This window comes from Patagioenas fasciata, chromosome 1 (assembly GCF_037038585.1).
Source record: "Patagioenas fasciata isolate bPatFas1 chromosome 1, bPatFas1.hap1, whole genome shotgun sequence".
NCBI lineage: Eukaryota > Metazoa > Chordata > Aves > Columbiformes > Columbidae > Patagioenas > Patagioenas fasciata.
Window position 1 is genome coordinate 82,492,136 of NC_092520.1, and position 24,836 is coordinate 82,516,971.

Here is a 24,836-nt window from a genome sequence, read left to right on the forward strand (position 1 = left end):
AGTGGGAAGTTTAGCTGCATTAAACTCTGATAGAAGGTTAATCTTGCATAGTAAAAAGCAAAAAATAGCTGGATGAACATAGATGTCATTATGTGTTTTGAAGCCTGATAAATATTGTATCATGCCACAATTTAAGATACTCAAGGGTTTCGCAACCTTAATTGTGTTTTAATGATGGCAACTCTGTTCAACTATGTACTCTGGCTTCTTTAAAAAAACAACACTTCAGTTTTTAAAATTATTTTGGGATACATCTCACCTGCAGGGCTGCTGCAATATTTGGGGCATGCCCTGTTACTTCGATGGTAGTTTTGGGTGCTAAGGAATTGTAGAATCATAGAATCATTTCAGCTGGAAGAGACCCTCAGGATCATCAAATCCAACCATAATCTAACTGTAGCACTAAACCATGTCCCTAAGAACCTCGTCTAAATGCCTTTTAAACACTTCCAGGGATGGAGACTCTGACATTTCCCTGGGCAGCCTGTTCCAGTGCCTGACAACCCTTTCCATGAAGAAAATGTTCCTAACATCCAATCTAAACCTCCCCTGGCACAACTTGAGGCCATTGCCTCTCATCCTATCACTTGCTACTTGGGAGAAGAGACCAACACCCTCCGTGCTACAACCTCCAATCATGCAGTTGTAGACAGTGATAAGGTCTCCCCTCAACTTCCAGGCTAAACAGCCCCAGGTCCCTCAGCTGCTCCTCATCAGACTTGTGCTCCAGGCCACTCACCAGCTTCATTGCCCTTCTCTGAACTCTGTCCAGCACCTCAGTGTCTTTCTTGTGGTGAGGGTCCCAAAACTGAACACAGGATTCAAGGTGGGGGCCTCAACAGCGCTGAGTACAGTGGTACAATCACTTCTCTAGTCCTGCTGGCCACACTATTCCTGATACAAGCCAAGATGCTGTTGGCTTTCTTGGCCACCTGGGCACACTACTGGCTCATATTCAACCAGCTGTCAATCAACACCCCCAGCCCTCCCCCCGCCTCTGCCAGGCAACTTTCCAGCCACTCTTCCCCAAGCCTGTAGCACTGCCTGGGGTTGTTGTGACCCAAGTGCAGGACTCAGCACTTGGCCTTGTTAAACTGCATACAGTTGTCCTCAGCCCAACAATCCAGCCAGTCCAGATCTCTCTGTGTGGCCATCCTACCATCCAGCAGATCAACACTCCCACCCAATTTGGTGTCATCTGCAAATTTACTAAGGGTGCATTTGAGCGGCGGAGGAACACGCAGGTCGACTCAATATGAGTGATAAATCATAGTTCGATTTTTTAGCCCAAACAGCATGTACTTATACAGTTCACGATCATTATGCATACCTGTCACCTATTAATTGGCTTAGGCTCTAATAGTCACATTTGCATGGTCCTCCTACTTGCAGTTGCTAGCTATGCTTATTCTACATTCTTGTGCTCTTGAAAGCTGTTTGTGAGACTCTGCCAAGGTCGCAGTGACCTTACTGATTTTACTGAAACAGCGGTTCCCACTGCAGCCTAACCTTACTACTTATGCTAAAGTCTTCAGAACAGGCTCTGCTCATACAACTGCTCTGCAGACCCATGTCCCTTATTTTTAAGCCATTCCTCAACAGGTGCACTCAATCCCTTAATCCAGATCATTGATAAAGAGATCAAACAGAACTGGTCCCAATACTGAGCCCTAAGGAACACCACTTGTGACTGGCCACCAACTGGATTTGGCCCTATTCACCACAACTCTTTGGGCCCAGCCCTCCATACAGTTCTTTATCTATCAAAGAGTACACCCATCTAGGCCATGAGCTGTCAGCTTCTCTAGGAGAATGCTGTGGGATATTGCGTCAAGGGCCTTACTGAAGTCTAAGTACACAACATCCATAGCCTTATCCTCATCTACTAGGTGGGTCACCTTGTCATAGAAGGAGATCAGACTGGTCAAACAGGACATGCCTTTCATAAACCCATGTTGTATGGGCCTGACTGCATAGTTCTCTTGTACATGCTGTGTGATGTTACTCAAGGTCATCTGCTCCATGACCCTCCCTGGCACTGAGGTTAGACTGACAGGTCTGTAGTTACCCAAATCCTCCTTCCAGCCCTTCTTGTAGATGGGTGTAATATTTGCCAGCTTCTAGTCAACTGGGACCTCCCCAGTTAGACAAGATTGCTGATAGATAATGTAAAGTGTCTTAGTGATCACCTCCACCAGCTTCCTCAGCACCCTTGGGTATATCCCATCTGGTCCCATAGACTTGTGGATGTCCAAGTGGTGTAGCAGGTCACTAACCATTTCCCCCTAGATTATTTGGGCTTCATTCTGCTCCCCATCCCTGTCTTCTGGCTCAGGGGGCTGGGTGCCTGGAGCACAACTGTTCTGACTATAAAAGACTGAGGCAAAGAAGGAATTTAGTACCTCAGCCTTTCCCTTATATTCTGTCACTATATTTCCCCACGCATCCATCAGGGGATGGAGAGTCTCCTTAACCCTCCTCTTGTTGCTAATATATTTATAGAAATATTTCTTGTTGCCTTTCATAGCAATGTCCAGGCCCAGCTATAGTTGTGGCCCTTCTAATTTTCTCTCTGCATAACCTCACAGATTTCTTGTATTCCTCTTGAGTAGCCTCCCCTCCTTCCAAAGATTATAAATTATCTTTTTATTCCTAAATTCCAGCTGAAGCTCTCTATTCAGCCAGGCTGACCTTCTTCCCTGCCAGCTCGCCTTCCAGCACACAGGGACAGCCTGCTTCTACACCTTTAAGATTACCTTCTGTCACAGTTTATTGCAAGGCGGCAAGAAACCGTGGCAGACGCTCCCTGTTATCCCCTCATTTCCTGCCAACCCTTTCCTTTAGATTGGAGAGATGACTGGAAAGAGGAAAGGAAGAGAGACTTAGACTTCAAGTTGAACAGTTTTAAAGGGTTTTACTAATACTACTAATAAATAGAGAATATATATACAACATATACAAAACCAATCTCAAGTTCTTGATGTGGAGTTGGCGTCACTCCAGCAGCAGCGGAGCTAGGTGTGCGGAGCTGGTGGCTCCAGCAGCTGCAGCTCAGTCCCCCAGAAGTCAAGGGCAGGACTTCACAGCAAACCAGAATCTGGTTGCAGGGATGCAGGGCCTGAGGCCCGTAGATCACAGGCAGACAAACAGGGTCCTCTCTAGATGCCGGCCATGGTCGAAGAGAGCTTGACCCTCGTGATCACCCTTTTATATAGGGGGTATGACAATTATGGGATGCAATACTTCCGTTGGTCAGTTCTAGTCACCTGTTCTACCCACCCCTCCTCAAACACGCCTCTCTCTCAATGGAACGTGGGAAAACTTATCAGTCTTTCTTAGCTACCATAGTAATAAATCTAAACATGAACTTCTTCAGCATTCCGTTGGTCTCTTATCAGCACTGAATACAGCATCCAAGGAAAAATATGCAGGGTAAAACTCAGAGAAGTACAGCCACCTAGAAGAACTTAGCTGAAAGAAAGATCACTAAAAGAGAACCGGTCTGTTTTTTTAAAAAACTGGGAAACGTTCTTGAAGAGAAACCAACTTTCCTGGATTCCTTTGTCCTTCTGGACTGTCTCTCAAGGGACTGTGCCAACCAACCTTCTGAACAGATCAAAATCTGCCCTTTGGAAGTCCAAAGTGACAGTTCTGCTGGCCACCCTTCTAACTTCTCCAAGGATAGTAAACTCAATCATTTCATGACCACTATGCCCAAGGTGACCTCCAACCAACATGTTGCCTGCAGATCCTTCTCTATTTACAAACAACAGATCCAGTGGGGCTCCTTCCCTAGTAGGCTCACTAACCAGCTGTGTCAGGAAGTTGTCCTCCATGCACTACAGGAGCCTCCTAGACTGCTTCCCCTCTGCTGCGTTGTATTTCCAGCAGACATCTGGTAGGTTGAAGTCCCCTATAAGAACAAGGGCTAGCAATCAGCAGACTTCTCCCAGCTGCCTGCAAAATATTTCATCTGCCTGTTCACCTTGGTTGGGTGGTCTGTAACAGACCCCCACCAAGATGTCCACCTTGTTGCCCTTCCCCTTGATTCTCTGCCATAGACACTCAACTCTATCATCACCCTCATCAAGTTCCAGACAATCAAAACCCTCCCTAACATACATGGCTACCCCACATCCTCTTCTTCCTCACCTATCCCTTCTGAAGAGTTTGTAGCCATCCATTGCAGCACTTCAGTTATGAGAGTCATCCCACCATGTTTCTGTAATGGCAATTAAATCATGTTTTTGCTACCTCACAAGGGTTTCCAGCTCCTCCTGTTTGTTGCCCATGCTGCATGCATTTGTATAGATGCACTTCAGCTGAGCCATTGATTCTGCTGGGACAGCAGACTGAAGGGCCTCGTTAGCACTACACTCAGATGCAGGAATGTCGCCCTTGGGTGCGCCTCTGCCACACCTGGTTTCCTCCCCCTTCAAATCTAGTAAGTCCAAAGGCTTCTGCGTTGGGGGAAAAAACACAAGCCAAAACAAACAAACAAAAAAACCCACCAAACAAACAAACAGAAAAAACACAACCACACCACACAACTGAATATATAATCAAGAATAAAACAAGAAGAAGTAGTAAGAAAGACAATTTTTATTGAGTGTTTGCATGAAAATTACATTGTGTTTTTTTAACTTACATGTTCTGCAGAGCAAGTAGCATCTAGTGTTTTCTGAGGTGCATTACACTGCACAGTGGGAACCTCTTTTGTGGTTGATCCTTAGGTAATACCACAAACATGAGTATTGAAAAGAATTTTTTTACAGTCCTTTCTGTTTTGTAATTTCCTCTACTGAGCTGCTCATAAACTCTGTACTACTGCCTTGCTAAAAGAAATAAATGGTTTTGACTAGGTCCTTGGATTCCAATCTACTAAAATGCCTAAAGGCATGCCTATATCTGTCTTCTCAAACTTTTATCAGTCTCTTTGCCTTTGATGAAACTTCTCACATCATGGGAGTCACAGGCATGCTTTAGCATTTCACCAGATTAAGACTTCAGCCATTTTTCCTTTCTTTACATTTATTTTGAAGACCTAGCTTCTTAAAACTGTACTGGGTCAATACTTGAGCATTTTATCTTGTTTTTGCCTCAGTTTTCTTATTCAAATGTTCACTGATAACTCATCTCTTCCATTCACTTCCCAAATCCACTCACGATTTTAATAAATAATTCAAGTCAGAGTGTATAATGAAATTAAATACTCAGCTGTGCTTTCAAAATAAGTTAAAATTATCTAGTGAACACAGAATCTGACACAAAGCATTATTTTCACTTTCAGAAGCCCTCACAAACAAAAGTATTTGTGTTTGTCTAGAAACATGTTTTGTGCAGGAACTATGGGTGAAAATCTCTTTGCTTCTCATGTGCAAGAAGTCAGGCTAGATGATCAAAACACTCCCTTGTGGCCTTAAAAATCTCTGATGTATTTTGAAGCTTATGATTATAGCATCAGATCAATGATCTGTTATCTTTGTTTCAAAAGAACAGTCCTCTGTGATCATTACTGCTGTGTTAGCTGATCATTTTAAATTAACATAACACAAAACAATTTCAAAAAATCAATTAATACTCTTAGCTCTAGAGTTCCAATTTTAAATGTGGAAAAAGTGGAGTCAGAAAATGGGTATTTGCAAGAAGGTGGTTTGTATTTCCCAACCAACCCCTCTTGTGGTAGGTTGACCTCGGCTGGATGCCAGGTGCCCACCAAAGATGATCTATCACTTCCTTCCTCAACTGGAGAGGGGAGAGAAAATATAACAAAAGGCTTATGGGTTGAGGTAGAGACAGGGAGAGATCACTCACCAATTACCATCATGGGCAGAAGAGACTCAACTTGGGTGTCCTGGTTTTGTTAAAAACAAGACCAGTTTCTCTTTTAATGAATTTTCCTTTCAGCTGAGTTCTTCTAAGTAACTGCACTTATGAAGCTAGCTACATGTTTTTGCAGACGGTAAAAATGAATGCAAGGTCGTTGATAAGAATGCACGTCCCATAAGTGAGAGGGACGTATTTGCAAGGAGGGGAAACAGAACGTGACTAAAATTGACCAGCTAAGTATTTCATCCCACCCACATCATACAACCTATAAAAGTGGGAGATCACGAGGGTCTCACTACTCTTTGACTATGGCTGGCATCTGAAGAGGACACTGCCTGTCGTCCCTGCAATCCAAGGCCTGGTTGCAGTGAATCCTGAATCCAGTTCTGGTTTGCTTCAGAGTCAAGATCAGGACTTTTGGGTGCCTGCCCTGCAGCTGCTGGAGCAGTGTGGAGCCAGGAAATTCAAGATTGATTTTGTATATTTTGTATTATTTTCTCTATTTTATTAGTAGCATTAGTCAAGCATTTTTAAACTTTTTTCTTGCACTTTTTTTCTTGTACTTTTTAACTTGCAAGTCCCTCTCTCTTTTCTTCCTATTGCCTTTCGTTGGTGGGGACGGCTGGGGAAGCATTGGGGAGGGGATTGACAGAGAGTATCTGCCACTGTTTATTGTCACCCTGCAATTAAATAGTGACATTGGGGAAGCTAGTTTAATTTATTACCTATCAAGAGTAGGATAATGTGAAATACCTTCTCCCCACCCCTCCTTTATTTCTGGGTGCAAATTTACTCCTGAATTTCTACCTCTTCTCCCCGAGCAGCACAGGGGGATGGTAAATGCGGGTTGCAGTCAGTTCATCACACGTTGTCTCTGTTGCTCCTTCCTCCTCAGGAAGTTCTCCTCACTCTTCTGCTCCAGTGTGGGGTCCTTCTCACAGGAGACAGGACTCCACAAATTTCTCTAACACTAGTCCTTCCCACGGGCTGTAGCTCTGCATAACCTGCTCCAGCATGGGTCACTTCCATGGTGTGCAAATCCTTCAGGAACAGACTGCTCCAGTGTGGGTCCCTCAGAGGTCACAAGTCCTGTCAGCAAACCTGCTCCAGTGTGGGCTCTTGTTTCCATGGGGCCACAGGTCCTGCCTGGAACCTGCTCCAGCATGGGCTCTCCATGGGGTCACAGACTCCTTTAGGCATCCACCTGCTCTGGCGTGGGGTCCTCCATGGGCTGCAGGTGGATCTCTGCTCCACCATGGACCTCCATGGACTGCAGGGGACAGCCGGGCTCACCATGGTCTGCACCATGGGCTGCAGGGGAATCTCTGCTCCAGTGCCTGGAGCAGCTCCTTCCCTCCTTCTCCACTGAGCTTGCTGTCTGCAGGGCTGTTTCTCTCATATATTCTCACTCCTCTCTCCAGATGCAGTTATGCAGGTTATCAGTTTTTCTTCCCCCTTCTTAAATAACTTGTCACAGAGGCTCCACCACCGTTGCTGATGGGCTCAGCCTTAGCCAGCAGCAGGTCTCTCATGGAGCTGCTGGCATTGGCTCTATCAGACATGGGGGAAGGTTCTAGCAGTTTCTCACAGAAGCCACCCCTGTAGCCCCCCCTCCACTGCCAAAACCTTGCCATGCAAACCCATTACACCCTCTATTATTTCATGGCACTTTTCAAATAAATGATTTCATGTAACTCACAACTTCTAAAGGGATTTGAAGGTTATTGCATTCCATTCATTTCCAAATAGATTGGATACTAAAAATAAAAAGTAATGACTCAGAGCTTACCTTTCCTGGCTCTGGAGCTGAAATGGTAAATATTTAATAAGGGAAGCTCTCTTTCCCAAAGTTTTGTTCTTCTTTGCCTTTATAATAAAAAATAAAATGAATTTCTAAGCACATAACTGTCCAGGTACCACACTCATGGATAATCATGTTTGCACATTATAGATGCACAATCCTCATTGTGCAAAAACATGTGGGGATTTTTACTGATGATGAAAGTCCTGATAAAGACAGTAAGAATATAATTGAAGAGCTACCATTCACTGTTGAAAAAAAATCACCTACAAATATAACCTTTGCTTTCATTCAATGCAATGCCTAGATGGACTGAAAAAACCTCTTACCATATATTTTACTGTCTTGATATCACTGGAGCATCTGCAAACATAATATATGTATTATACAGATTACAGTATATATTTTAAGAATACATATATAATATATATTTACATAAACATTATTAATGTACTCTTGAGAGCAGTGGACAAGGTGCAGCATTTGTACTTTAGCCCACTTTTCAAACAGGGAAAAATACAAAGGCATAAGGCTGACAATCTTACTTCTTTTTTTTGCAAGATCCAAATAGCTGAATATAATTTGTTTCTAATTCTGATTGTTAAAAGACACTTACCTAGGAGAAAAACCTATTAGAAGGAAACAGATGATGCTTTGTGCATAACCAAGCGAACAAAAGAATCTCTTTACCTGGAGTCATCATCCCAAGGAGACGCTGCAGCTCCTTTGGAAAATATCTCTCAGAATAGCACAATGTATCAGGCTCAAGGTAAGAGATAAATAAAGGCGTGCCAGCAGGGAGAGAACCATGAATAGGGAGTACAGGGGAGCAAGTATGATTAAAAATGCCAAACTGGGTATTTCAGCTCCTTTTCCAGTCACCTTCCCACACTGTCAGATCCACACAGGCCCTGGCTCAGATCCTTGATCTCAGTCTGAAGGATTTCAAAAACACTTTTTTTTTCTTAAGATGGAAAAATATTGTTTTCTAGAAACTAGCTGGCAAATCTTTATTGATCCTAACAGCTCCCTGCCAAAAGCAAATGCATGTACCATAGACACTAAAAGTCTGAAGGAGTTCTTAAAACAACTTACACATAGGAAATAGCAAAGGTGTTCTCTGGGCCTCACCTCTTCACTAGGAGATAACGTGAGCTGGGTTGGGGGTAACCTCAGTTCAACAGCCCCTGGGACTCAGGTTACCTACTTGACTTACCTGGCCTTCCCACAGCAACACAACCACGGAGGAGCTTTGGCATGGAAAGTGCACACAGATTGCTCGGTAAATGCTTGCAGCTCAGAAGTCACAACCTGCCCATCCTGTGTTAATCCAGCTTGTTGTTCTCATCAAAATCAAGCAAACAAAATCGTACTCTAAAAATCCGCACTGCAAATTAAACTGATTTTTCCTTCTGCTCTGTGACTACCATACAATGTTATCATTGCCTGTTGTTCTGCAAAGTAAAAGAAAATGCTTTTTGTTACCAGCATTAAGACAAAGATTCCCATCTTTCAAAAAGCAGCTAACAGAGTACATCAGTGGTAGAAGACACAGCATAATCCACAAATATGTGTACATGGCCACCATGTTGCATATTGAAGACAGCTTTAAATTACCTCATGTGTCTACTACTGACTGCTGAACGCATCATGAAGATCAGCGTGGTGTGACACTTACCTTCCCATCTGGTTTGATAACCTGCGCTAGCCAATGTCAAGCTCCTGAAGCTAAATTGCCAGAGTTACCTACTTTAAAGCAATCTTTAGAACATCTGCACTCACCTGTATCTTACAGATATGTTATGGATGTTGCAACTGCTGTTCTACAGATTATTTTTTTTCCCCAGATTTACTAGAACAGGGATTGTAATGATCAGCTCTGGTTCAGACCTATTCTAAATAGGCAAAACTGCAACCAGGCTTAGACTCAAGTTCAAATTCTACAACAGATATAAAAGACAACCCATGAAGTTCACTGAGAGATCGAGATTTCCTTAAAGTTCAGAGATGATTGAATCTTTTGGTTTAAGACTATTTCTAGTTCAAAGCTAGTGGTACTTCCTAGAAAATTCTTGTACCTGAAAAAAGCAATTTCTTGATAACTTGCCCTGCAAGCTTTCTTTACTTTCAGCTTTCTAAACTTTCTCAAGGTGAAACAGACATGAATAAACTCTTCATAGAGATAAAATATGATTTATTTTTAAAAATACATTTCCACTACAAGACTCAGGATATCTTAGGAAGGCTGAGTGGATGAAAGCTATTATTTTTAATTAGCTGGCTGCTTCTGCCTAAGGATGGTAGGAAAATGAGATGTTTACATACTTTACTTTTTTGACATTCATTTCTCTGCATTTGGGGGAGGGCAAGAGGAAGCTTAGAGAGTGGTGGAAGGACCCCAATGGAGCAGTCTTAATGGCACAGTTATATCTTCATTTTTGCCTCCAAATGGTGCCAACCTAGGTTATATCTGTTGGATCTGTATTCCTTGGCTAGGAATCTAACATTTAGTTTCTTTAATCTCTCCCAAGACAGAGTAATGATGTTACCAAACCCTTCCAAACCTTGTGAACTACTCACAACAATACTATTAGCGTTATTACTTTTACTCTTCCTTGCAAAAAATGGGTGATTTGGGAGTCCAGGCATGAAAGCCAAAATGTCAGAGGTACTTAGAGGTACTGATATCTGTTTCCTTCTACAGGCTTAATATTCACTCCCTGAGCTGAGTAAAAGACTGGCTCTTGTGTTCCCTGATGAAAAATTTTCAGTGGCCCTAATTAAATAGCACGGCATGGCTTCAGGTTACAGCAAGTCACATATCACTTACAGTCTACTGTTTTTGGCTGTAATTTTTACTCTTTGGCTATCTGTTTGAAATTGCGTATATGTAAGATAAACGCAACAATTTTCGGAAGACCCTTTTGCCTCAGCAGTCATCACTTCAATTCTTCAAGTAAGTAGTACCATGCCTCATTATGTCTATGTGCAAAATGAGAGAAAAAATGTGAGATTACTTTTATGAAATTGCACAGCAATCAGTACCAGAACAAGGAGACAACCCAACCCATCCTCCTTCCCAATTTCTCCCCGCTTGTCCTGTCGCCTGGACAAACTTGTAAACAAGTTTGGTGACTGCATGCATGCTGAAGTGCATTTGTTTGTATTGTCTTGCCAGAAATTTAATTTCACAACATCACATGCTACCAACACAAGCGTGTCATTGCAATTTGGCATGCATTTTGTTGCTGCGTTCTATATCTCATTAAAGTCTCATCTCCTTAGCCAATACCATATGCTACTCATCTGTAGCAAAGCTCTTAAATGTAATGAAAAAGGTATAATCACAAATAAGAAAGCAATTGTCAAGCAGCAACCTACAGGTATTCAGGCTCTGCAACACCACTGAAAGAGGTAATATTGCAAGAGCAATCCTTTTAAAACGTCAAGCATCATTGCCTGACAGGAAAAAATGTTGGGCTTGGAGGTGCTCTTCAGTCACTCCTGAGCTGCTCAGTGCCATTACAGGATTCTCCGATGACAAGACAATACCATGTCAACACACAGGGGGAGGAAAGACTTATGTTTATTTTTATTGTTTTTTAAACTGAGAAGGAAGTGATATGCTGCTCTGGACACTTAGTGTTTTTAAAAATACTAATGTAAAAGTTAGAATATTCTCAAAATATTTCAAGAATATGAAGCCTTTTTCTTAAACCTGCTGATTAGCTTTTCTTTCTCATAGATATTGATTGTTTTTGTCTTGATTTATGGTGAGAATTTTAGCTTTTTTCTTGACAATAGGAAAATACACAGATGCTTTTTTAAGATTGATAATTTGATTATAACTAGTCATTATAAAATAAAAATAAAAGAGTTAGTGGTGATCAATAGTAGAAAAAGAGGTTAGTCAGTTTCTGTTCTCAGATGTGAAAATAATTGCCATGAAATCAATGCAAAATGTAGCTGGATTAGGTAACAATCCAAGTTTAGGACCAGAGGGACAGGCTCTAGCTGCTCAGTACTGCTGCTGATACTGTAATTACTGAAGTTAGATGGAGACACTAGTCCCAAAAGGAGCTCCGTGTTGCATATAAACCTGTGTCCCAGGCACACGTGTCACTGATACCTGAAAACCTCTGTCCAAGCATGTGGGGCTTCACTCCAAAGTAAACGGTTGCAGGACACAACCTCAGGCATGCCAGGGGTGATGCAGAGGGGAACCCTGAGCTGGAAGCGTCATCACAAGGAAGAGTTAGAGATGTGGTGACAGCACTGGGGAGGCTGGGAGCACCTGGTCTGGGAAAAGAGCTGTGCCAGGGCTGGAGCAATCAGGATGCTATTTGCCCATGGTTTCATTCCCCGTCTGTGAGAAATAAACCTAAGCACTGTGTTTTTATAAGCAGTGTTGACACTGACAAATCGCCAGCCCCTGTTTCTCAGGCGTACGCCAATGCCTGTCACCCTGCTGACAGGGGCACTAATTCTGCCCCAGACACCGGTTTGAGAGTTCGTGGTGACCATAGCCAGCTGACTCAAAAGGCAGATTTTCATGGGTCACAATCAATAGGGAGGTCCAATAAAACAAAGGCAACTTTTACCCCTTCAGTATTAACAACAGCTTATTGAAGACATGTATCTTGACTCCAGTCCATCTCTAATTAAATCTAAATTAAATTTCACCAAGCAGAATTACCAGGGCCTAATTTTTAGACTCTGTGATAAATCCTGCTTCCTGATGCTGACTAGCTGCTCACTAGAGACAAAGATCCACTGAAGAACAAATAATTTTGTCCTTTCTTCGTGTGTTAGCTCATGTCACAAGAATTAAGCTAGTAAGTTTCTTTAGACAGGCAGTATAATGCACATTTATATTTATGCACGTTTAAATTGTAGAGACTGTAAAATATCTTTGAAACTAAATCAGAGTTCTTGACATGAGGAAATAGTCATATTAAAATCTAAACTTTTCTATGTTTCTCTGGTGGGCAGCTTCTTTAAAACACTATCTTTTTACAGATCTTCCCCTATCAAAGCTCTATAAATGTGCTAATGGTTGCATTGCTAATGTTTGCCTTGGTCTCACTAAAGCTTTTTCTTTTTTCTGTGAGTATACTCTTTCTCATGCATACCATCCATCTGGAAATGAATTACAGTGAATTAGATGGACCTTTTCAAAAGCGCACAACTTAATGTAGAGTTTTAATGAAGTAGTCTTTTTCATTCATTATTTTTTGTCCTAAGAGGCTCTAAATCTTAGTCTGTTTCTGCCTGTATATACATAGATTACTGCCTTATTTTATCTTTATATGTATATATTCACTTTGACCAAAATTAGATGAAGCTTAAAAAGTTTTTGAGGATCATCTATAAATTGTTTTTCATATGCTCCTTTCCTTCCATCTGTAAATATTGAATGAATAACAGTCATCTAGTTAATCAGGCCCTGTAATTCTCAGTAACAAAAATTATTACTATGTCATTAATCATGGACAACAAATTAGCATTGTGTAAACAAAATTACTATATTCTTAGAAAATAACATTTTATCTATAAAATTTATAAGATGACCGATAATTTTATGTGCCTCAGTTTCTGAACACCCAATTTAATGCTGAAAGGCCCAGAATACCAGATAGAAAACAAGATTGTCTAGATGTATTCAATGGATAACAGTCTAATCTGTGCAATGTGTGGTGTTAAGGTGTGTGGTGACACTTTCAGTCCCTGCCACAGTAAAAGGTCACTTCCTTGCCTTGTTTATAATTCTCAGTCTTCCTTAGAGCCTGTCTAAAGCGTCTGCTGGTGCTTTGTCCGGGCTGTCACGTAGTCTGAAGTCCTTAGGCAATGTTGCCTATTAATATTAGCAGTTGTTCTAGATTTATTATATAAAATGTTTTAGAAATATCTATTCCACAAGTCTACACAAAGCTTCATGTGATACATAAATATGCTCTGAACTAAGAAAGCTGTTTCCCATGGATCTTGCTACCTGCAGAAAATGAGCAAATTAATTTCACACATCTTTGATTATTATGTCTAAATTGATTCTTAAATAAAGATGCTTACATCTGCCTCTTGCTCCAGATGGTGCAATTTAGCTGCCTATGTTACTCGCAAGTTATTTTCAGTTTGAAACAAATACTTAACCCAGCAATTGTCTTATCAAGGATTCTCCATTTCTTGAAACTGGAACCTAAACTTCGTTGCTGCTTTAATTCTCAGAACAGGGAGTTTCCTGTCTCACAGGTCAAAGTACAAGGAAAAAAGAAATCTTGAATATTTCAGTGCAGCAGCCACAGTTGTAAAACTGTCTGATACTATACCCTCCAGTTACTAGCAAAAATTCAGGCAGCAAATTTAATACAAAATTCTGATGAGGTTTGACAATGTGCAGACAGTAGGACAAACTTGCAACAACAACAACTTTTTTTTTTTTTTTTTCCCCTCCTACATCAGCTGGTCATGGAGTTTACATTTATGTTTCATCCCTTAGGAGCATCAGTTCCAGCTTAAAGGAAATCCTTCATCATAACAATGCTGTGTCCTTGTCCTAAAGTCTGTCCAGGAGGAAGCAGTGAGCAGGCTGCAGCTCTCTGCCAGAACAGACAAGTGCTGGATGCTGTTTTTCTAGTTAAGAACCACAGTGGGATGGTGCAGCTGCTCCTGGGGAAACTAGATAAAAGCAGTATGTGTAGGATGTCTTGTAGTAATGTAAAAAACACAGCATGCATACTTTGGTGAGGTCTTAGCAAAGTTATGGCCCAGATCCACTGTATGACTAGCCTTTATAGAAATCTTCAGCTGTGACTTACCTGTCTGCTGTGATAATAAGCAGAAATGACTGAAATATCTTTCTGCTAGGTTATGCTATAGCTGCAATTTTTACCTTGAAGCTTCATCGTCAACACATTTTTAAACAATATTAAATTCTAAAACATCATAGAATTATTTCACTTGTGTTTTGTAAAATCTTATCCTTATAAAACCAAACTCTTAGACTTGCTCTTGAGACTTTTGTAATGAATGAACCCCTCTGGATCAGTAATACATAGCTAGCTAGATTAAAAACAGAGTAAGTGAATACTTTCAAAATTATTATGTTAAAAACTGATTGGAAATCTCTGTTTCAGGAAGCTTGGAAGAAAAAAAAATGTTACTACTTCTCACTGTTTAAATGAAAGCTTAAATCTACTTCATTAAATTCTACTTGTGGAGTGATTTTGGAGTGATAAATCACTTGTAAGTTTGTTGATTTTTTTTTTTTGGTGGGGGTATTGTTGCTTCTTTGTTTTTGTTTGTTTGTACTTGTTGATTTGTTTGCTTTTGTGTGTGTTTTGCTTTTGTTTCTGTGTTTTCTGTTTGCTTTTTTTTTTTTTTCTTTCTAGTTAAGATAAGAAAAACATTTGGAATAGCTAAAAGTTCATTTGATTTGCTGTTTCTGTACCTAAGCGTATAAGTCCTTCTGCAATGAAACTTTCTTGAAAGATGAAAAATCTCTTCATTCTTATGTGTCCAGGAAAAATAGCATAGTGAACACAGTAGCCACAGCCATATGGTCTTGTGGGTGTGTGCTGAGCATCCTCAGTCTTTGTACCAGAGTTGACATTACCTGGATCTTGATCTGATTTTAACTCATGCTACTAACATCGCTGCTCTAAACAGGAGTAAGCCCAGGAGCAGAACTGATAGCTGAAAAACATGCAAGTAAAAGCCATGTCATTATAGACGAGTGAGCAGGAGATTTGGGATCACAATTTAGACCTAGATGGTTGAAACCTAGGTCTGTTGTAAGTACTTTTACTATAGCTAAGCATCTAACCTGAACTACTGAAATGCCTCAGTGGAAATCTGGTAATTCTTTGGGTTGTTAGTCAGCCATGAACCAGTCTAGCTAAGCTCTTCTGTCATGTTTGAACAATGACTACAAGGTAAGGGATACTTTAAGAAACCCTTTCTAGTCACCTCTTGGCTATTAGCACCTTCTTTCCAGATTTTACAGGTGGCTGAATGGAGGAAAAACACACTTTTGGGAATGGTGACCTCGTACTGCCCTAACAGGTAAGAGATGTCAGCTCAGATGCTAGAGACAACTACACAACAGCTCTTCTGCTCCTCTTCCTTGGAAGAGTGGCACAGGTCTTACTAAGCTGTAAGCCACAATTTGCAGTGGTGTCTGGTGACACTTGCCGATTCTTTACCTTGGGTGTCATTTTAACTTATACTGCCAGACACCTATGCCCATGTTCCTGGGACAATAAACTCAGAATAACTAAGCTCAAGTCAAATAATCTTTGCAAAACCAGCTTAAACTGAAATAATGCTCTCTCTGGGCTTTTTATACAGCTAACAGAGAAAGAAATGCAGGCTGAATTGTTTTCTGGAGGGATACAAGGTGTAAGCTACCTTAGACTCCTGAATTCTGTTCTTAGCTAGGCATCTGAACACAGCTGAATGAATTGTGTCCTCATCTCATGCTGAATTCAGTTTTTAGAAAATAACTGAAAAAATATCATACTGTTAACCTTCAGGTATTCAAGAGTCCTTGACTAGTTAACATCCTGTTATTAGGGGGATTATTATTAATGTGATGTGACAAGATACTCAGTGCAGATTTAAAGATGGGAAATTCCTCCCCTTTTGTGAAATTGAGGAGTCACATCACCAAAACAAAACTACATTTAGCAAAGCACTGCCCCACTTTGTTCAGTATGTTCACGCAACTTCATGTTATCCTCATTTGGCAGATACACAGTTTTTATAAATCTGCTAAGCTATTGCTAAACTGCCAGCTCAAGCTATTTTCTTTAAATCTTTAAATCCATATGTTTAAATATCTTTAAATCCATATGTTTAAATATCTTTAAATCCATATGTTTAAAACTGAAAACTATGGGGTTTTGACTCTGTTTTCCAGCACAGTTTGGCAGTGGGTCCCCACCATTCTTTCTTCTGATGCAGTTAGGCCCTTTTACAGTCCATGAAGGATAACTGAAGCTACCATTGAGAACCAAAATCTTCCCAAATACAAATAGCCAATTATAAAATGCAGCTCAGGGCTGAATAAATTCTTTGCTGACCCTGTAGGTGATAAAGTGATGGCCAGAGTCATGGGCTTCATTATCTGTATCATTATCCTAGCTCATATGACTCCCATGTTAATGTCAGCAATTATTTTGCTCAGATTTTCTATGAGGAATTTTCTGTATGAACCTAGCAAACTACATCCTGACCACTTTGTTCCAGCTTTCAAAGATAGAGGCATAAACACTCTGAATGACGGGATATCTATTGATTATGAGCTTGGACAGACTTAACACCCACACAATAATAAGACATGTCCAAATGAGCATTAGGATCTAAGACAGATCAAGCATGCAGCAATTGTACCTATCAGCCTCATTAGCTAACCCTGACCATCCTTCATGCTTCACAGAAGTGCTTTCTGCATTTTAAAATATCATTAATGGGGAAAAAACGTGTTTGGAATTTTAAATTATTTCTTCTGTGCAGTGTTTTTCAAATGTATTTCTATGAGCATTGAAACTAGCTGTTCATGTTTCATTTGGGTTGCTTTTAAAACCATCAGACCCACTCTTACCATAGTACAATACCGTACCAGATATGTCTTATACAAAATGAGAAGTGCAACAGAGAAATGCCTAGAGACAGCTATTTTCAGATGTAGCAGTTTAGACTACTTAGATTATAGCTTGCATTGGTTGTCTTCCCACACTAAAGGATGCCTTCCATTTATTCATGTCCCCATGAACTTCCCACTATTACCATCCCTTCCGGTCTTCCATGTATGAAAAGAGAAGTCCTTTCCCATAGCTCTTGCGCTTTGATAATTGAGGAGCCACCAGGAGCAGACAGTTACCCTTCATAGTTTGCAAGCCTTTCCAGTAGAGTGAATGGATAATAACCCCTTGTCCTGGTTTTGTTAAAAACAAATTTCTCTTCTAGTGAATTTGCCTGTCAGCTAAAGCCTTCGTATTAGCTGCATTTTCCTGGAGAACCAGATACATGTTTTGGTAAACATAGCAATGGAATGCAAACTTATTGATAAGCACGGACGGACATCTCACGAGAGAGGCAACGAGAAACTGGTGACCGAGAAACTGGTGACCAAGAAACTGACCAACTGTGTATGACATTCCATTCACGTGAATACTTCATATAAAAGTGGGAGATCACAAGGATCTCGTCCCTTTTCCCTTCTGCTTATGGCTGACATTAGGAGAGGACCTTGCTAGTCATCCCTGCGAACTGAGGCCTAGTGAGAGACTGAACCCAGCTCCGGTTGGCTGCAGAGTCCAATCCAGGACTTTGGGTGCCAGCTCTGCAGTTGCTGAGACTTTCAAGGTTGGTTTTGTATATATTTTGTATTATTTTCTCTATTCTTATTTGTAGCATTAGTAAAACATTTTTAATTTTTCCAACTCTCTCTTCTCTCTGTCCTTTTCCTCCCGATTGCCTGTCCTAAGGGGGAGAGGGAGGGGCAAAAGGGGGAAATGGGTGGGGGAGAGGAGGTTAACAATACATCTGCCAGGGTTTGATTGTCACCCCGCAATCTAAACCCTCAACACCCCTTATAACTGATCAAGAGACAGCAATTCCATCTTTTAAATTCCAATATATTGACATTTAGATTTTTATCACACTAAAATAAGTAATAAGGTTATCTAGTCTCTTTGCAATAAGGAAATTATACAAAAACGGTGGTGGGGGAGTATGCATTCAAATATTTTCTTTTTTGTTTCAGAAATTATTCATTAAGATGACAGAAACCTGCCATGTGATGACCAGGATACGATGTCTTAGGATGTACAAAAGTAGCATGTAGAGAGACTATTTTACTTTTTTATTGTTGTTATTTTATGTATGTATATAAAATATATATGTATGCATGTGTGTGTGTATCTACATATGTATACCTCCCCAGGAATATTTTCACCAGACCAAGAATTTGAGTATGTACATGCCTTCCAAATTTCAGGCCACTGTTATAGTTGCCAGGCTACAGATCACTGGAGTCTTCAACTTTCACTGCACCCATCTCAGCTTCTGCAAAACGATATACTGTAATGACATAAAGGGAAACATCTTTCAAGAAAATTTCAGCTACCTTTAGCAGAATAGCTTCCGTATCTTTCTAGATATTGCCAAAGTATAGGAGAACCTAAATACAGTAGGAAGTGTTTTTTCTGACATTACAAGGCTATAAATAGGATGGTGCAGCATGAAGAATGATGCCCTAAACCAGATGTCAGACTATTATTTTAGGTATTATACATGAAAGTATCCCCTCTGGTCTATCTTTGTTTGTAAGAATGAACCATTCCAATGCCTGCTTTCAGCCTGTCATCCTGCCTTCATGCTGATTTGAAACGGTATAATTCAGCAGGCCCTTCAAACTAAGATCCTAACAGGCTGTGCTTTACAAGTGCTCCCTTCAAGAGGCTATTCCAAAAGGATGAGGAGAGAAGGACCTGTCAGTGAAATAGTTATGGCTAAATCTGAGATACTCTGGGATATAAGTTACTGAAAAATGAAAACAATCTCACAGAATATTATGGTGCACGGCAAATGAGCCATGAGAGATTTGGTGCGAAGAATGAAAGGCAATACACCACTATAATAACTCCAACAGTTTAAGAACAGCCTGTGAACTAAAAGTACATAACAGCTTCAGTAAACACAAAGTCTGAATGTCAGAAAAGGTCTTACCTACAGTCCTTTAAAACAAAAAGCATACTTCATCTTTTATTGAAAGTTTGATCTCCAATAGTGGACTTCAACTTTCAATATGGGACTGTTGCTGATGCTGAAAAACATAGAGCATGAGTTACTTCATATATACATAGAAGACAAGAGTCCTCAGATTTTCTTTTTTCATTGTTGTTCAGTATCTTTGACCATTAAAAACATCAGAATGCCTTCTTCTGGAAAAAAGACTCTTTGTTGACAAGTTATCTTTACTTATTGCCTACCAGATTATACTATAATATAACAGAATTTAGAGGTTAACTTCAATAAAAACAATAGCATGTCTTCCTCCTCTACTGTGCTATTTCTACAATGACTAAAATGAGTACTGGCACAGACTCTGAGGTCCATCTGTTTTGTAATATGCACAGGTCAAATACCATTTTTTTTCCCCAGACAGATACTGCATTATGCTTTTTGACTTCTTTTTTCCTTTCCCACCAACAAGCAGAAGCCACCCTGGTCAAATGGTCTGTTTATGAACAAGTGGCATTGCAATGAATTCCCTGTGTACAAGAATAAACACCTTAAGAAATGCTTAGCAGAGAGGTGCTTTAAGAAGCACTCACTTTAGGCACTGCCCTACTGTTGATCAAAGGATTTAGGGTGTATACACTGCACATAGATCAGGTTTGGATAGATGCAGATGTTCATCTGAGAGCAGCTCTCACAGGTGAGGCAAGATTTGTCCAGGCATGAGTGCTGCAGTGGCTGGACACATGGACACAGAGAAGCACTTGAACAAGGGTTGGGAACATCTAAGCAGTCTTCCAGGGTGTCAAATATCAGTGTTGGTGTGGTGCTTCAAATGAAGGCTCAAGGACACATCACTGTCTAAAAGTGAAAATACCAGAAGTCACTGAAATAATTTCAAATTTATTTTAGAAGAAGAAAAGGATAAGGGAGGACTTCACAGCATCTGAAGATGAGGACATGCCCTGATGATATTACCCTCCAAAGAAGTTACATTAACAAAATTACTTGCAAACAATTAACTGCATGTTACTTGTTGGACAGTGAGGTGGTTTTCCCAGTCTGTTCCTCCTATTCCAAGCAGTGAAAAAAGTAAAATTAAAACATTTTCTAAAGGTCTATTATAAATGAGGAGCTTTCAGACAGCTTAGAAGAGCTTGTTTGCAGGAACTCATCTCTCATAAAAGGCTTGTTGCTGCTCTAGGGAGGAGTAAAATAGCTACTGATGACATTCAAATCATGATCTGTCTTCTCAGCCATTAATTTTAAATATGATTCATACTCCATTATGCTCTGGAAACCAAAGAAATTATCCTTTATTGTGTCTAGCCATTTTTCATCACTATGTACTCATAATGACCAATTTTACTCTTCCCTTCTGATATGGGCTTGAAATGTGCAAAAATTAACCCCAATGCTTACATTTGCCTTTAATTCAACTTCATAAGAATTTCCCAGTGTAAATATATATTTATACAATAGAACAGAATTACTAACATCCAACATATATAAACAACATTAGCTTTTGAATTGCTTAAATATTAGGGTTGGTAAATTAGAAACAAGCCCCGGTCAAAATTCAGGGAACAAACACTACTGAATTTTGCCCTACTTAAATTCAAATAAAAATATACAATTTAATGACTGTCTAAGCCTGTGTTAGGGCATTTTAATAACCATAGAAGTGAAATTAAAAAATAGATGGGTTATTAATATTCATCCTCATTTGCAGTATTAGTGCATTTTTAGTAAATAAACCAACCAAACAACAACAACAAACAAAAAAGATAGTAAGAAAAGATCCTGGCTTAAGTTTTCAAAAATCCATAGGCAATTCCTTGTTTCAGCTATGTGGTTTTGCACAAATCATTTCCTCTCTCTGTGACACAAAATCCCACCTGTAAAATGGAGATTCTCTTTATGTATTTCCAAGCAAAACTGTTATGCTGCATAAAGCACCTTTAAGAGACAGGGTGCATCCTCCTAACTTTGGAGGTGGTGACATCTCTGCACTCCAAGTCAAGGTGAAGTTCTTCCTTGAAAACCTGTATGAGAGGTGACATTATTCTGCTGTAATTCCCATTAAGCTTTATCCAGAGGGTACACAACAGTGGAATACTATTTTGATGTGTCCGGGACCTGCCTCCCTCCTTTCCCAGCCCCATACTCACTGAGAAATTGCTGAGTGCAGTGGGGCTGCCTATACCAGGAGATGCCATGTGACATGTGGTAGAGGAGCACAGTGCAACTCTCAATCACTAGAGTATTACTCAAAGAAATAATGAGATAAGATCACTGAGTTAAGCCTCACAGCACACAGTTCGGTTTGATAAATACCTGATGGATTAGGATGGAGAAGTATAATATATAATATTTTTTATCACTAGCTATTTATTAAATAGTAGCTGGATAAAAACAGTAAGCAGAGCATGACGTGCAGCATCCTCAAAGACAATGTAATTCTCAGTCCTGTACATCCAGCGTAAGAGTTCATGGGTATCAGAGCCTGAGTCAATTGTTGCTGGGTTCATGAAAAATAAAAAAAAAATAAAATAAAAAAGCCTCATTACTCTTAAAATAATGGGGATGAGTGTTAGGCATAACAGGCTTATAAACATCTGGGTTTTTTCCAGAGTAAAAATAAGGAGTTACCGCTACCAGTTAAGGATAGGAAATGATGTTATACAGCTCATACAACTTGTCACACATGAAGCAAATCCCACACCTCCCATGACTACAAGCTTCAGAGAGCACATTTCCAGCTTAATCACTAAGATTCAATTTTAAATTAAGCTATTGATGGATTCCAAATAAATATATGATTTCAATTGGGGAAGTTAGCCCTACTTTAAAAAACTTTAAAGTGCTACAAGGAAAGAGAGATTATATATAGATGTAGTGGGTGTCGGTGTCAAGGTGTTGGCAACAGGGAGGCTACAGGGGTGGCTTCTGTGAGAAGAATCCAGGGACTGCCCTATCCCGGATACAGACAGCTCCACAATGGATCCACCACAGGACACAGCTGAGCCCATCAGTCAAACTTGTGGCACCTCTGGGAAAATATAGTTAAGGAAGGGAAGGAAATGCTGGACACAGAAAAAGGAACAAAAATAACGTGAGAAACAACCCTGCAAACACCCAGGTCAGATGAGGAAAGGGAGGAGGTGCTCCAGGCAAAGGTGCAGCTGGTGGAGAGGACCACCGTAGAGCAGGTATCCACACTGCACCTCTGTAAGGCCTCATGGTGGAACAGGTGGATGCACCCTGAAGGAACAGTGGCTCACGAAGAGCCCATGCTGGAACTGGTTTATCCTGGAGGACTGCAGCACACGAGAAAGACCAATTCTGGAGCAGGGGAAAAGCATGAGGAGGAATGAGCAGCAGCTTATGGACTGACCACAGCCCCCATTCACCATTCCTTCTCCACTGCTCATCACGGGGAGATCGAAGAATGCAGGAGTGAGGTTGAGCCTGGGAAGAAGGGCTGGAGTAGGGGGAAGGTGATTTAGTTATTGTCTTTGTTTCTGACCATCCAACTCCAATTTAATTGGCAAAAAAAAAAAAAATTAATCTTCCCCAAGTTGAGTCTCTTTTGCCTGCGACTAATTGATGAGTGATCTCCCTGTCTTTATCTTAATACATGAGCTATTCTATCCTATTTTCTTCACCTGTCTTATTGAGGAGGGAAAGTGGTGGGTGGGTGTCTGGCCCTCAGCCAAGATCAACCCACCACAACAGACAATTACATTTTAAAATTAATGCTGAATTAAGTCTCATACATAAAGTCTGGATGCAAATAATACATGGAAGCAGCATTAATCTGAAAACTGACATCTCTATGATAAGGCAAGGGAACTTATGGAGAAAGGCAGGAATTCTTAGAATTAGTAATGTAAAGATAAATTAATTAGTCTTCTCTCTAGTCAGATTTTCCAAAATGTATTTTACAAGATTCTTCTTTGGCAATCAGCGATTCTAAGTCACAAATTGGTTTGAAGTTTGGAGGCCAAGAGAAAGACATAAAAAATCAAGATGATCTTCTTAAGGGGGAAAGAGATTGGTGAAACTATGGAAAAGGCAGGAATTTTGAGAATATGACATTTGACATAATTTATGAATTGCCACTGTAAGTTTCAAAATTGCTGAATAAAAGTACTGTTCCATGATTCAGTTTAATTTTTGTCATTGCTTCAAAATTGATAGGTTCTATGCCATGGTTTATCCCTTCACCATGTATTATAAACAAGAGAAAACAAACTACCAAAATAGTAATTTTGAAGCAAAACTACATTACAATTTCATTCCAATAATGTTTCCAGACTACCAAAATTTCCCCTCAATTTTCCCTCCATGTATGCATTTGTTCCATCACAGATCTACTTCAATTCAATAAGCGTGTTATACCCTTTCATTCCAGTTTAGGTAAGCTTAAGTAATTTCAGTTATTATAGCAATAACTTTAAGATCAGAGGCTACCGTATGAGACTGAAATTTTGTTAGGAGTGAAGACCAAGGAATTAGTTTAGAATAGTCTACAAATATACAGGCTAACATACTAATAACTGCAGCTGCATTAGTAATTGAATGAAGAAACCAGAAATGATCAGAGGTATAGCAGTAACTGAGACAAGCACCTAGCGTTACTCCAGCAAAGTTCATTTGTTTGTTTCAAAAAAATAAAAATAAAAATAACAGAAAATTCAACAGAGAAGTTTGAGTTTTGTTCCTACTATGTTTAGCTTCCTCTGGATTTTTGTAAATTGCATTTGATTAGATCAGAAGACAACTGGTCCAGATTACATATTCCTGGAAATAAAAAGACTTCAAATGCTGGCTACCTGTTTAAGTAAAAGAAAGGTAAAAACATAATTTTCTACAGTTATTTTTTCTTGGGACTAATAAATTTACATGATGCTAGCCAGTCACAGTAACTGTTTCCAATATCAATCTTTCATTTACCTTTGCTATGTTTCTCAGGTATTTTTAAAGTATGTTAACAGCATTTTAAGGAAACTATTGACAGCATTGTTGAATTTATCTTGAATAAATAATCCAAATCCTCACTTAAAATTTTTATCATTTTGACCTCCGACATGTGAGTGCATTACTAATAAGCAAACTATCTTTGCTGTCAAAGTCATTTGTTGGTATGTAACTGCCCCTTGTCCATTCTTATCCGGATATGACATCTAGCTTGCTTAAAATGAAAAATCTTGACCCAGTGGACTCTTGGTGCAAAAGTCAATTAAAACAGTATCAGAGTATTAAACAATAACCTGTAAAAAGTAGAAAAGAGAATTTAATATTTAAATAGACTTTCTGAGATGGAAATCAGTATGAAAATTTTGCGTATACATTCTCATAATTCTTTTACGAGGTAGAGATAAATTGGAAAGCAAGCAACCAATGTACTGTATAGCCACTTTCCTCTCACCTTTTTTTATTCTGCCTCAAATGGATAAAA

The 24,836-nt window shown here is 39.9% G+C and overlaps 1 long non-coding RNA gene across 1 annotated transcript in view; it reads left to right on the forward strand.

Moving 5' to 3' along the window:
• The window catches only part of LOC139828157 (uncharacterized), a 44,431-nt gene extending 20,973 nt beyond the window's left edge, over positions 1-23,458 (forward strand). The window contains exons 2-5 of the long non-coding RNA XR_011739497.1: positions 14,764-14,872; positions 15,624-15,691; positions 17,597-17,995; positions 18,396-23,458. This is a non-coding gene — a long non-coding RNA (uncharacterized lncRNA). The remainder of the gene's footprint in view (positions 1-14,763; positions 14,873-15,623; positions 15,692-17,596; positions 17,996-18,395) is intronic.
• The last annotated feature ends 1,378 nt before the right edge of the window (positions 23,459-24,836 follow it).